The 14387-nt window shown below is 46.3% G+C and overlaps 1 protein-coding gene across 9 annotated transcripts in view; it reads left to right on the forward strand.

The window, feature by feature from the left end:
* Positions 1–14387, forward strand: part of OPCML (opioid binding protein/cell adhesion molecule like) — a 696918-nt gene that overhangs the window by 503866 nt on the left and 178665 nt on the right. The gene's annotated exons all lie outside the window — the stretch shown is intronic.

A 14387-nucleotide genomic window follows, 5' to 3' on the forward strand; every position in this document is an offset into this window, starting at 1 on the left:
TCTCCGAGAGGGGTTGGAGGGTCCGCCCAATACTAAAGGCAGAGAAAGAGAGAGCTGGAGAACGGGGTGCCCTTTGCTACACGTTCCTCCGTTTTTGGCATTTGCGAGAGAGAAAAAAAAGTTGGAAACAGGAAATGCAAAATTTGTAGTAAACAAAAGGTATGTGGGCTGTTTGGACAGCAGAAAACTCGTGTGGTCATGACAGGGCCCCCAGCCTGTTTGAAAATGCCGTTCAGCTTTGGAGCGCTGAAAACGCTGTTGGTAGCATCTTATCATCGTATTATTATAGCATAGTTATGGTTATGGTGAACAAAATTGGCCACGTTCTAACAATGAATATATGCGTGCAAATATGCTGAATTTGTCGTCAGAATCTGCAGAAGCTCTTGTGAATGCTGCCTTTCTCAATTTTTCTGTTGAGAAACCTCTGAGACATTCTTCAGCTCTCAAGTAACCCCAGCAGTGGCTAAGTTTAGATCATTCGACCAAGAGAAGCATGGGTGTTCACTTATTCTCCCTTGAATGCATTAATTCAAAAACACACACACAAAGGGGATGGATGACATGATTCTTTTCTCTCCCTTGAAAGTTGAACTTGCTAGCGATTAATGACGTCAAAATGACAAAAAGGGTGTTTCAACAGTTCATTGTTCAGAGTCTCCCACCTACCCAGTCTGTGTCCCCCTTCAAATGTGCCCAGGGGCCTTGAGGGGGAATGTAACCCCCATTGAGAATGGCTGTTATAGGGTAGCTCTAGGAATTACCAGAAACTTTGTGGTTTTCCTTGGGTGGGTTGTGACAACACCCAACTTTCAACTTTCAAGGGAGAGAAAAGAATCATGTAATCCAGGGGTAGTCAAACTGTGGCCCTCCAGATGTCCATGGACTACAATTCCGGAGGGCCGCAGTTTGACTACCCCTGATGTAATCCATCCCCCATGTGTGTGTGTTTTTGAATTAATGCATTCAAGGGAGGCTTTCCTACCTCGTTTTTATCGACTGTGAGCAGAGAGAGCTGCTGGTGGAGCACCGCCTCCCATAGTAGGTGCCCTGGAAGCCGTCTTGGCAGGCCTAGGCTGATAATGCACAGCAATTTCTTCACAAGAACATCTCACTATTTTAAGACCATTTTCTTAGCTATTTTCCCCTTATCAGTGTGCTCTGCCGTACTGGGTTTTCGCTGTTTCTTCACTGGATTTCATTTTTCTCCTCCTTTACACACAGTATCTATTTGCAGGCCTGGCTTTTCTTTGGAGTTTTTCACACTTTATTTCTTCAGTCTGCAAACACATGGAAAAATTCAGGGTGAGGGGTGGGGGGAGCACAGGAAGATCAATGACTGGCAAACAATACCATGTATAAGGAAGGAAGACGGTAGGAATAATACAATTAAGAAGCTGACCTGCAGCAAAAAAACAGTGCAGAAAAGCTGTATATCCCTTCCCTCCATCATGGGAGCCAAAAAAAAAAAAAAAAGACCCTCATGTACCCTAAACTGGGAGCTGCCTATATAGAGGCTAATGACTCATCGACAGCGGTAGAGAAGAAAGCATTCTGGTCATTCCCAAGATAATTTCTGGACAGATTGGTAGCCATAATTCCTTAGTGATGGCAGCTGCAGGACATTTGAAATCTAGGGAGGTTTTATAGAAGCATAGAATGATACAGTTGGAAGGGTCCTTATAAGCCATCTAGTCCAACCTCCTGCTTGATGCAGGATCAGCCTAAAACATTCAGGATAAGTATCTGTCCAGCTGTTGCTTGAAGACCACCAATGAGGGGGAGCTCACCACCTCCTTAAGCTGCCAAATTCCACTGCTGCACTACTCTGATCTCTCCCGCCCTGTGGTCCAGTTCTTTGGCAAAAAAGTTGCTGAGTGTCCTCCTCAGTTGTGTCTGCAAAATGGGGGCAAGCCATGTCCTAAGCCTGCGAGGAAGCTAAACAGAGATATTACTGGAAAGCATTTTCAACTGCTTAGGGGTGAAATGCACATTTCTAATATTTCTCCTTGGAAGAACTGTGACAAAGAAATAATTTTCACTGAATTAATAGCTAAATCAAGCCTCTTGTGGCACAGAGTGGTAAAGCAGCAGACATGCAATCCGAAAGCTCTGCCCATGAGGCTGGGAGTTCAATCCCAGCAGCCGGCGCAAGGTCGACTCAGCCTTCCATCCTTCCAAGGTTGGTAAAATGAGTACCCAGCTTTCTGGGGGGTAAGCGGTAATGACTGGGGAAGGCACTGGCAAACCACCCCGTATTGAGTCTGCTATGAAAACACTAGAGAGATCACCCCAAGGGTCAGACATGACCCACTGCTTGTACAGGGGATACCTTTACCTTTACCTTTATCTTTAATAGTTAAATCTATCTAGTGTTGCAGCCCTGAAGCCAGGCTGAAAGATACCTTCTGTATGGGTGTGTGAGATTCATCTAGAGTTGCCACCGTCTTACCGTTCCATTGACTCTACAGAGTGAAAGATACCTAGTGGGAAACTTAGCTCACCCAATAAAATAAAAGTCTTGCTTTGGGAAGGCCTTTTGTTGTCCCAGTGGCACAAGTGATGCATGACAGAGCCGCTCTGCCTTGGCTCTGGAGAAGGTCCCGGTAGGCACAGAGATGCATTGGTGTGGTCGAAATGAATAATGTAGAGCCCAATTCCACGTTCCCAATCAGTAAGAGCCATTTAGATTTCCACTGTGCCCACAAGAATGGCGGACAATGACAGAAATGAATCCTCCGGCGATTCCTTGATTGTGCCGGGCGGGCGGAGGAGTAAGCAAGCAAACTTCTTGAAGCAGGCCTCCTTGTTGGGAGTGTAAATCTTTTCACTTCCACGTTCTCGGAAGAGCCTGACAATTCTCTTGCTGTTACGCAGATGTTCGGAGCAGTTGTTACCCTCTCAGTTCCTCGTATGCGTCGGACTCTCTGGAGTACCCAATCAAGATGTTGGTTTTTTAAACAATATATTCATTTTTTTTTTTAGGGAAGTACTGACTTTCAAATGAGATTTTTTGTGTCATGTGAATGGCAAGATGAATTGGTACATTATCTCTTTATTCCAAGGGTAGTCAAACTGCAGCCCTCCAGATGTCCATGGACTACAATCCCCATGAGCCCCTGCCAGCATACGCTGGCAGGGGCTCATGGGAATTGTAGTCCATGGACATCTGGAGGGCCGCAGTTTGACTACCCCTGCTTTATTCAGTGCACAGGATTAGCCAGGTCCTACCTAGCCAATGAGAGCCTCTTGTGGCGCAGAGTGGTAAGGCAGCCGCCTGAAAGCTTTGCTCATGAGGTTGGGAGTTCAATCCCAGCAGCCGGCTCAAGGTTGACTCAGCCTTCCATCCTTCCGAGGTCGGTAAAATGAGTACCCAGCTTGCTGGGGGGTAAACGGTAATGACTGGGGAAGGCACTGGCAAACCACCCCGTATTGAGTCTGCCATGAAAACGCTAGAGGGCGTCACCCCAAGGGTCAGACATGACTCGGTGCTTGCACAGGGGATACCTTTACCTTTACCTTTTTACCTAGCCAATGGGGCAGGGGTGAAGAAGAGTTGAAGGCTGGTTTTTGCACTTTTTACTACCCAAAGGAGTCTCAAAGCGGCTCACAATTTCCTTTCCTTCCTCTCCCCACAATGGACACCCTGTGAGGGAGGCGAGGCTGAGAGTGCTTGGAGAGAACTGTTCTATGAGAACAGCTCTATCAGGAGTATGACTAGCCCAAGGTCAGCCAGCTGACCACATGTGGAAGAGGAGCGGGGAATCAAACTCGGTTCTCCAGATGAGAAGCTGTCGGTCTTAACCGCCACGCCACACTGAGGGGATGGGGTTACAAGATCCAGGTTGGGAAACCCCTGGGGATTTCAGGGTAGAGCCAAGGGAGGATATGTGTTATGAATTTGTAACTATCTGGTTGAATCCTATAACACTCAGACTGTGGGGCATTGGTGTTCCCCCAAGGAGTTTTGATAAGAGTTTGGGATTTCTCCAGCACACATGTGGACACCAGAAAGGGCCAGAGTCTCCTTGACACTGAGAGCTAGAAAGAATGCTAATCCCGTGCAGGCCAGGCCTGTCTGCTGTGCCCTTTGTCACAGGTTTTGCTGCAAAGGAAACGCAGAAGAACAGACGACGCGGGGATCCTATCAAAGAGCATGCACGAGGCTTGAACTTAAACCTGTCTGCAGCGTCTGCTTGTATGTCAAGTTGAGCACTCCACTCTCTCAAATGGCTGATTGGTTCCCACTTTAAAACGAGCAATATTTTGAATGTATTTGCATCTGCTCCGTTGGCACCGTTCATGATTGCATAGGCGGCCAGCCGCTGTTTGTGCATGCTCAACATTTACCGGATTGGCAGTCCTGATGGGAATTCTAATTTTCTTTGCCTTCCACATCAATTCAACCACCACCACCACAACAAAAAAAAAAGCTACCATTTCCTATCAGCCCTGGCAGGAAATCATGCTGGGGAACACATGCTCGGATAGAGGTGTCCTCTCCTTTGTTTACCACTGTCTCCCCTACTTCACCGGCTTGCTCCTCCAAGGGAGCTGGTGGGGAGATAGAGACGGATGTTCATTGGGGATGCTTGCAAATCAGGGCTGCCATTTGTCTGTCTGGAGCAAGCAAGCTCCTGTCCCTGCGCTTCACCACCCACACTCGCTTGACCGATCAGTCGGAGAAAATAAAAAAGGTTGCCAAGTTGTGGATGCTGTGGTGTCCCTTCTGGGAGTGTGACACTCTAGGAATGTCCCATCTCTATGATCTGTGCCATACAGATGGGGGAATTCCTAGAGGGGCATAGGTGGGGAGTGATAATCCCCTTCTCCAGTTTGCCCCGTCCCCAAACTCTCAGGATTTGTCTACGCAGGGCTGGCACCCTATGACAAATATATTAGAAGTTTGAGGCTAGATACAAAGATGATTGATCACTCATCACTAGAAGAAACCACCTGATGGAAAACTCTTCACTTCTAATTTCTTCAGGTGTTGCAGCTGGTGACCATTTCTTTTTTTCTGGTGGGGAGGATGGAGAGCATGTTGTGGCCGTCCAATAAACCATAATCTAGGCCACATCCCCACCTTGTTGGAAAGTGCGCTATCATTGCTTTTTAGCAGCCATTCACAGCTGAATTTTACAGCATCGGCAAGACAGTCCTGTTGTGAATGGCTGCGAGAGTGCGTCAATATCACAATATCTATCATAAGGTGTGGATTTGGCCATAGTTGATCAGACTCCCTGCCCACCCCATTCCCTGTTTCTGATATTATCTTAACTAGTGCTTTATGCTGAAATTGATACAACTCTTTAAGCTGTGGCTTTGTAGTTTCGGTTTGGGAAAGTCTGAAAAAGGTTGCTCTTATTAGGAGCTTGTTACTAGTCTCAATTATTTTATTGTGTGTGTAGCAGATTCATGTTTTGTTTTAAGCCACCTCAGGCTTTTTCCACTGAGAAAATGTCATGGATTCAAGTATTTTAAATTCGTAAATGACAAAATAGCTCTCCGGCAATAAAGGAAGCTGGGATGCAGACTTGGGTAGAGTTCCCTCTCTTATGGGGAGGGGAATTTCTGTCCCCTAAATTCCTCTTATTGTCTTTTGTCCCCTCTTTTATAAGAGAGATTTCTCTTACATTTCAGTTAACCCTTTGGTGACTTCAGCTCTTGCAGTTGTTTAGCCTTCTAGACCACAAGGGTGGGTTGTTAGCAGGAGGATGGGGATGTTAGGGGGGACAGTGCTTGCCTCTGAGCATCTGCAGAGAGGAATTCTAAAATTTAACAGAACCTTTCTTCGTCCCCCTCCTCTCTTCAAATTCTCTTTGATCACAACAACAATTGATAAGAAACAGACTCCAAATTCTGTGGGGGGGGGGGAAGAGAAAAATGTTGAATTTCAGGGAGAAATTAGGTAAAATGGAATGAAGAGACACTCCCAGAGTTTTCAGCTAAAGAGTCATCCCAATGGATCGGGCTTCACACTGGTTCAAACTTTTGTAATGTAGACATGATCTCAGGATAGGGATGTGTAGCTCAGGTAAAACGTGATGGATTTCATGGTGAAGGATCTCAGAAATGAACCTTGCTAAAGGCTCCATTGGTTCCTTCTACCATTTTGAACACTGTTGCAATCTTCCTGGACCTGGGAGACTTTTGTGCGTGTGTGTCTATTTCATAGAATACAATCATAGAATCATAGAATCATAGAGTTGGAAGGGGCCACACAGGCCATCTAGTCCAACCCCCTGCTCAACGCAGAATCAGCCCAAAGCATCCTAAAGCATCCAAGAGAAGTGTGTATCCAACCTTTGCTTGAAGACTGCCAGTGAAGGGGAGCTCACCACCTCCTTAGGCAGCCTATTCCACTGCTAAACTACTCTGATTGTGAATTTTTTTTTCCTGATATCTAGCCTATATCGTTGTACTTGTAGTTTAAACCCATTACTGCGTGTCCTCTCCTCTGCAGCCAGCAGAAACAGCATCCTGCCCTCCTCCAAGTGACAACCTTTCAGATACTTAAAGAGGGCTATCATGTCCCCTCTCAACCTCCTTTTCTCCAGGCTGAACATTCCCAAGTCCCTCAACCTATCTTCATAGGGCTTGGTCCCTTGGCCCCAGATCATCTTCGTCGCTCTCCTCTGTACCCTTTCAATTTTATCTACGTCCTTCTTGAAGTGAGGCCTCCAGAACTGCACTTGTCACTATATCCCACAGCTCTCCTCCGCCCTTCCTGTGTGCTGCGGAGACAGGTTGTTTTCTGCTCGATTTCCTCTCCAAAGCCTTTGGATCACCCAAGCGCTCTCTGGTATCTCTGCCATCGTCTTGGCTAGAATAAAATATGACCATAACTGAGAAGCAAAGAAATCAACTCTTCCCCTCAGGGACTGTTTCCCCGCATCACCTGTCGGCTCGAGACTCTGCACGTCCTTGGAAAAATATGTATTTCAGGCCGCCGGGGTGCTAATTTGCAAGGCCCATTACTCAAACGAAACATTAAAATGGCTGCCCACGAGCAAGAGCCTTTCTGCCCGCCGCCCCTCTCTGGCTCAACTCCCCTCACCAGGTATAGGCTTCCTGTCAAGCCACAGGGCCAACGGCAAAGATTTATCGATAGGTGCTTTGACTCCAACTTGCATTTTAATTATGTTGCCCTCGGAATGTGTGGTGGGGGATTAACGGAGATCCTGTTTATTATCCTTACTCCATCTCTCTCATAAAAGGCGCCAGGAGAAGCTCCATTTTATGGAGTGGTTCAATGTAGCAGTTCTTTGCCACTCTCTCTGCCTGGTTCCTTCCCTTTTTTCTCCAGATGTGCCTGCTTTACGCAGTCGCTCTTTTCCAGTTGTGACCGTTTGACACACCTACTTTGCATAACTCGGTTGCCAACCTTCATGTGAGATCTCCGGGATCTTCAGACTATAGAGACCAATTTCCTAGGGAGATCACATTGTGTACATCCCTCTCGATCAGTTTGGTTTCTAGCGTGCTTGACTTGGGCCACACACATTTTTTTTTCTGGTTTCGGTATATTCGAAAACACACCTGCAAAAGAACTCAGAGTTTCCTATTGCCTATATCAGGGGTAGTCAAACTGCAGCCCTCCAGATGTACATTGACTACATTTCCCATGAGCCCCTGCCAGCATTTGCTGGCAGGGGCTCATGGGAAATGTAGTCCATGGACATCTGGAGGACTGCAGTTTGACTGGCCCTGGCCTATATCAATGCAGGAAAGTGGCCAGGTCACATAGAATGGTGACCATGCGTATCAAGAACAGCCTGTGCAATGTACTTTTTCAGGAAGCAAGGCAGGGGCACCAAAATCATAATGAGTGCATGTTGTGGTGCAGCCTGGTCATGCACAGGTATGGCTTCTGGAGGGGAGAACTGCAGAAAGCACCTGTTGGACTCTTGAAATTACCCTTGTGGTTCTATTTTAATGCAAGCCAGGGCATCTCCCAATATTGTAAATGCTTGGTGTATGTTTACATCACATGTTTAGTGTCAAAATCAAGTAACCACAAGTTTTTGCCTTGTTTTTGCATTGATATATTTTTATTGATTTGTATGTAGTTAAGGCGTTAGAATAGGCAGTTCTAATCCCATATTGCTTGGCATGTCTGTTTTTATTTTTGTAATGTGGGGTTCACCAGGGGCTCAGGAGGGTGGAACAAGCCATTAATCCATAATGTGTTTGAGAACAGTTATTTCCCGACCTTGGGGCCAGGAGCCATGCTATGTCTAACTACCTTTTTTTTTTTTTTTTAGGGAAGGCAATGGGAGAAGGGTCCTTGGAGGCTTTTGTGCCCAGACTTGAGTTCAGGGAGTGTGCTGGGGGAGAGGCCAAATAAGGAAGGCTGTCCTGAGGTGCGTTAGTCTTAGCAAGGATTCACAAATGCCTGCTTCGTTGTACTTTCAATAAAAAAGATTCTTCTTTCAGCAAAGTCTGCTTATTGGGAGAGACCGACTGGAGTCTCACACTTGGATAAAACGGGTTGCACCCAGATGAGCCCTTCTGCAGGAACATGGATCTCCACCCACAGTCACAGAACATGATTTCCCTGCCTCCTCTCCTTTCACAGCAGCCTAAAATGCCCCACAAAAAACTTGCTCCTGGGCATATCTTATCCGAATCCTGCGTACAAGTTTGTTGGATCGCCTTGTCCTTTTTGGGGGGGTGCATCTAGGAGTAGGTAGGAGTCTTGAGGAGGGCAAAGGCTGCCACAGAATAGAGAGGGAAAGAGAGAGAGAGAGCAAGCAGGAGTTCATTTTTTTTTTCCATGAGAGGATGGTGCAGAGAATAAGGACTCCGTGGAAGCGACAGCATAGAGCTGATCCGAACTTTGTTGAAATGTTACGCGCTGTCAGGGGCAGATGAGTATCTCATTCAGTGATAATAAATAGCAGATGTGGCTGGAGATGATTTGGCTGAGCGAAGATTCACGGCCCATACGCTATTTCCCTACCGTTTCTCCTGGCCGGCAGGCTGCCCAGTTCTCGCTTCACATCAAAACTGGGAAGAACCACGAGGTGCCTGACTCGAAATTGCTTTTCGGCAGTCCAGATTTCATGCTGTGAGGGAAGCGGCAGCTCACAGATGAATTGGAAAGCCACGCTTGTCAGGAATGAAATGTGATGAACTTCAGAAATGGGGTTTGCTTCTCTCTCCTTTTTTTATTGACATGCAACAGACGACGTCGGCTCCTTTATAATGCCGTGTTCTTGAGAAGGAGAAGTTTGACCTGATGCGTTTTGTTTTCTGGCATGTCTCTCTGTGTCTAGGCATGTGTCTGTGGAAATGGTACATATTGGTTCCTCTGGGGCAAGAGAAGGAGGAGGTTACTAACACACTTGGAGGGTGAGATGTCTCCATAAAAGAGTTTTGCCCACAAAGCCATCTTCTTGGGGACTGTTTCTGTAGGATGGATGGTTTGGGGACAAGATCCGCACCTTGTAAGAGAGATGGTGAAGGCTCTGACCACTAGGAATAGGCACCGTTTAAATGTTCTAAAATTATTTTAAAGACATTTGATGAATTTTTCATATTCTGGTTTCAGAAGGTCTGTAGAAGAACGGCTAGACCAAAGTCCACTAGCACCTTAGTGCAGGGTTTCCAAACCACGGTACCGAGGTACCATACTGTATCGCAAAGGCCCCTCGATGATCACACAGAGGTGAGGGATGAACCCATGATTCATGCTTGGACTGCACTCCCTGCCTGTGCATTCGTCCAATATGCAGACTGGTTGTATGTACAGGGCTATTGAAAAGGTAATTTGGGAAGATGAAAGAACATGGATGAAGGATTTAGACCTGGGGTCTTCCCTTTCCCAAGCCCCATCTCCCCAAAGCTTCACCCTCAACATCTCCAGATATTTCTCAACCCTGGCAACCCAACCCATAGGTCACCTTTAGATATGTGAACTAATTACATTTCTCCTACTTGGAGCCAGAAAAGCGCTCTCTTTCCCTCTGTGACTTAAAAGGAGTAAGGTTAAAAAAAAAAAACACAGAGCAAATAAATGCAAATTAAAATGTATTGATTAAAAATCCTCTTGACTCAGCCAATCATATTTTTCCACAGTTCTGAGCACTTTTAGGGTGGCCATGGATAAAACTGCACTCGAATTTATTAATGGGTGTAAAGTGCGTTTTATATCCCTGGACCAAAGTGCCAAGTGGTATGACGATATTGCCTTATTTCAGTTGACACCCCCCCTTTCTTTTTTCTTTTGCTCAAATGCCTTTTACCTGTGGAAAGAGCTATCGGGTCCATTTTTTATCATCGGAATATTTCAATTCCATTACATTTCTTTCCTAAAAGCATACAGTGCGGTTCAAAATAATCACTATATCACTCCAACTTTCTTCCATTCCCAGAAGGTTAATTGAAAGGCGGCCATCTTGGTGACGTTTAGACAAATGAGGATAATTATGTGTTCTCTGGCTCTTTGAGAGGTTAATTGCTTAGATGTACGGAGTCTCGAAGAACAAAGAAAGAATAAATCAGAAGCGGGACTATGATCTGATAATGTAATTTGGTATATTCATGTACAACTCAAACAAATAAACTCCCTAATTAGATGAACTTGTTCATTTGTGTTGGACACACTTCCAGTTCGCCCACTTCCAGATACCAGAAAATTCATAGATTTGATTTGCTAGTTGAATGAAGAATCACTCAGAAAGTCCAGGAGAGAGATGTACTCCTTTCAGGTAGAATGGGAGGGAAGGGGAATGCATTAGCTTGCGAAAGAGGGATGGTGGAAGAATGGGCTAGAAGAAGCGTCCTTCATAATGCTTCTCTTCATAGACTTAGAAGCTGTGGCTCTCCAGAGCATGTCATAGGTCACTCTGAAAAAAAAAGCACAGGCCCTTCTAGAGAGACTCTTCACTTGTTGCTTGAGTTGCTACTGATTTTTGTTGTTGTTAAATTGAAATTTCAAGGATCCTTCTCAGATGAAGTTCCCGGGGTGGTGGTGGGGGGGGGGGGGTGGCTCTCAGCAGCTGCAGCAACTCAGCAGAAGAGTTTCAGTAAGGCCAGCTGCTGAGTTGGAATTCCTGTGCAGGTTTGAGACAATCAAGCTTCGGCTCAGTAGGAACTCTGAGTGGCTGGCTCACTTTAATGGGAATTAGAATTGCCAGGCTGAGCATAGAGTTTGTGCTGATTCCTAGAGCTACCCACTGTCACTTCCGGGTTGTGCCCCTAAGCCGTGCACCAGTGCAGAGGCAAGCAGTAGGTTTTCCCCTTTCTCCCACTGCACAGTCGATGGGAGGCCTCCAGCCATTATGGGAAGACTAAAAAAAAAAATACTTATCCTATTCATATCCTAATGAGTTTCTTCATAGTTTAATTGCAGAGTAACAACTCTCATTATCAAGAGACTTCTAGGCACTTGTGCATTAAAATTTTTGTTGGGGTCCACCAAGGAAGCATTCATGAGCGAAATACAGGATTTACCGGTTCCTCGTTTGGATTTTGGAATTTCCAGTGGCATTCTTACAGCTTCTTACGGTCTTTGTAGTATTGTTCTATGTTTTTGGGCTTTCAAAGCATGGGGTAAAGCTCTTCTCTATATTGTCCACATTCTTATTTAGTTGTGTTGTCTTTATATGGTGGATTTTTCTTTTGTACAATTGTACAATTACCTGGGAAGACAGGCAACTCTAATGCAAACCGGGTTTCTGTAAGATGAATTGGACTGCTGGCATATCAGGGTCAGCACTCTCTTTGATAGGCTGAGGCTCTCCACTTGCTTACGAAGAGGCATTTCACATCTGTTATCTGATCCTTGTATGGGGTTTCCAGGAATGGGGGAACGGGAGAGGGGAGACTTACTAAGAGTGGGGAGAAAAGAAGCTGGAAGTAAACATGATGTTCCTTCATCCCCCAGAAGTGATGTCTGCATGTTAGTGCAATCTGGGGCAATACTCTGGTTTTCTGAGCAAAACTCACAATGCAACCAACATGGTTACATTGCTTCTGGGGGATGTAGCAATGCAGTGTTTTCTTCTAGCTTCTTGCCTCTTGGGGGGGGGTGTCATTTTTTCCCAGTTTCTGAGACCCTAAAATGGGGGTAAGGGCTCCAACCTGGGGGATCCCCCACTCTCAACTGGGGAACGGCATCCATGTCCGTATAACTGGAGATGCTGGGGATCAAACTTGGGACCTTTTGCATGCAAAACAGAAGCTGTCTGGCTAAATAGAAGCTTGTGATGGGGACTGACTCTCAATATACTTGAAAACCCTGACCCCAAATCAGGTCATCTAGGAATGAATTAAATTTACTACAGAAAGTAATTGTCCCTCCTGACAGGAATATGCACACCATCCATCTTCCTTCATCAATTCATCAGTAGCTGAGAGAGACTCCACGCTCCCCCGGCCCTGCTCCCAATTGGTCTTTTACTGTCTTGGCTGGATCTTTGGTTTGCATCTGTGCCTTGCCTCAGAATGTTCTTTTTAATAACTTCCAGCCAACCCTTTCTCTAATTGTCCCTGTGTACATGTACATGTTTTCTGCCTCCATGCGCCTGATGAAATGGACCCAGGCTAATAAGAGCTTACACAAGAGCACACTCGAACATGTCTTATGCCAGGGGTAGTCAAACTGCGGCCCTCCAGATGTCCATGGACTACAATTCCCATGAGCCCCTGCCAGCATCAGCTGCAGTTTGACTACCCCTGTCTTACGCTATCCCTGAGATTGCCAGTGTGATGCAATAGTTAAGAAAGTTGGCCTCGAATCTGATGAACCAGGTTTGTTTCCCCAGTCCTCCACCACTGGGTGACCTTGGGCTAGTCACAGGTCTCTTAGGGCTCTTCTTGCAGGGTCTCAAAGCCTTCCCTTCTTCTCCCCACAAGCCAGTACTGTGAGAACTGTAATGGGCCGAGGGTCACCCAGCTGGCTGCATGTGGAGAAGTGGGGAATCCAACCTGGTTCTCTGGATTAGAGTCTGCCGCTCTTAACCACTATACCAAACTGGCTCTCCGGGTAGACATACTGTACTTCTTAGGTGGACTCCCACCCACGTACAAACCAAGGCCAGAAAACAGATGATATGTAGCTTGTATAAGTTAACTTGGCTGAGGTCTCTCCCCTCCCCAGCCCCAGTTCTCTCCAGGGTATTCTCCTCAGATCCCCTAGGATCTCCGGGAATCCCTCAAGCCAGAGCTGTCAACACTAGTGCTGTTTTTCTCTCCTTGTCTCCTGCACCGAAAAGCAGCACCTCCTGGTTACAGTCTGGCGGAGTAACACCCTGTAAATCTATCTCTATATATATAAAAAAAAATTCTGCTGAGCTGGCGATTGTTTCTTGCACTGGCTTTGAATGCAAAAAAATGACTTTAATTGTAGAAGGAGAAATAAAATAGTGTGCTGCATGTCGGCAAGTCAAGGGAGGTGCGGGAATGTCAGGCATTAAATTTCCTCTGGTGGGTTATTTTATTTTGCTTAATTGTTGGTGAAATTTTTGCAAATTGGCAATTATAATCTTGGGCTGATTGCTTACCCAGGTAATTTACAGATTCCTCATTTGGCAGGGAAGCTTCATAACGCGCGTCCCATAAAATATGGCTCCATCTTCCTTAGAAAGAGTTCCCTTCCTCTTTCAGTGTTATTGCCTCTGCCTGCGGGAAGCTTGCATGCTAATTCCATCGCTTTGCCTTCTTAAGAAAATTGAATTGAGCATCTCTGCCTTTTCCCGCGGATCTGAATGACATTTTTTACCGTCACTTGCCAAGATGGGATGCCGTTGAGGGACTCCTCTTGCTATCACCCTCCATAACCAAGAGAAGGTCTGGTTAGGAAGCCTTAGGTGGACATTGATGGTCAACTTCTTTACTCTGTTCCGTAGGAAGGAGTCCAGAGCTAACCGTCACTCTGCACCTTTTTCTGCATGAGAAGTGGAAGAAGTGTTTTAAACAAATCTGTTCCACATAGTATATTTCTGGTAAGGGCTCAAAGGAGGAGTGTGTCTCATGGCTTAAGTGCCACTCAGCGCTTAACACCCACTCAGGGCAGCTGTCCCGCCTCTGAGTGCCTCCTCCTCCAACCGGCTTGCCTGTCTGTCTAGCGGACAGCCAATCACCTTCCGTCCCCCACCCCTAACCACCCCTTCCTCCTTCCACTTCCCTCTGAGGCTCGGAGGCTGCAGATCACTGCTGCATGAGAGCTGCCCCTGCTGGTGAGTTCCCTAACAGTTGCCTGGAGCCTTTCCAGGTCCTGGGGGAACGGGGAGGCTCTCCACAGAGTTCTTCCACCCCACCCCCACCCCTTGTATTCCTGAATGCAACGGGCTCTGCCCCTAGTAAACAAATAAGCTATATAGTCTGGAGATGAGTTGTAATTCCAGGAGATCTGCTGCCCCCACTTCGAGGCTGGTAAC

This window comes from Paroedura picta, chromosome 12 (genome assembly GCF_049243985.1).
Source record: "Paroedura picta isolate Pp20150507F chromosome 12, Ppicta_v3.0, whole genome shotgun sequence".
Taxonomy (NCBI): domain Eukaryota; kingdom Metazoa; phylum Chordata; class Lepidosauria; order Squamata; family Gekkonidae; genus Paroedura; species Paroedura picta.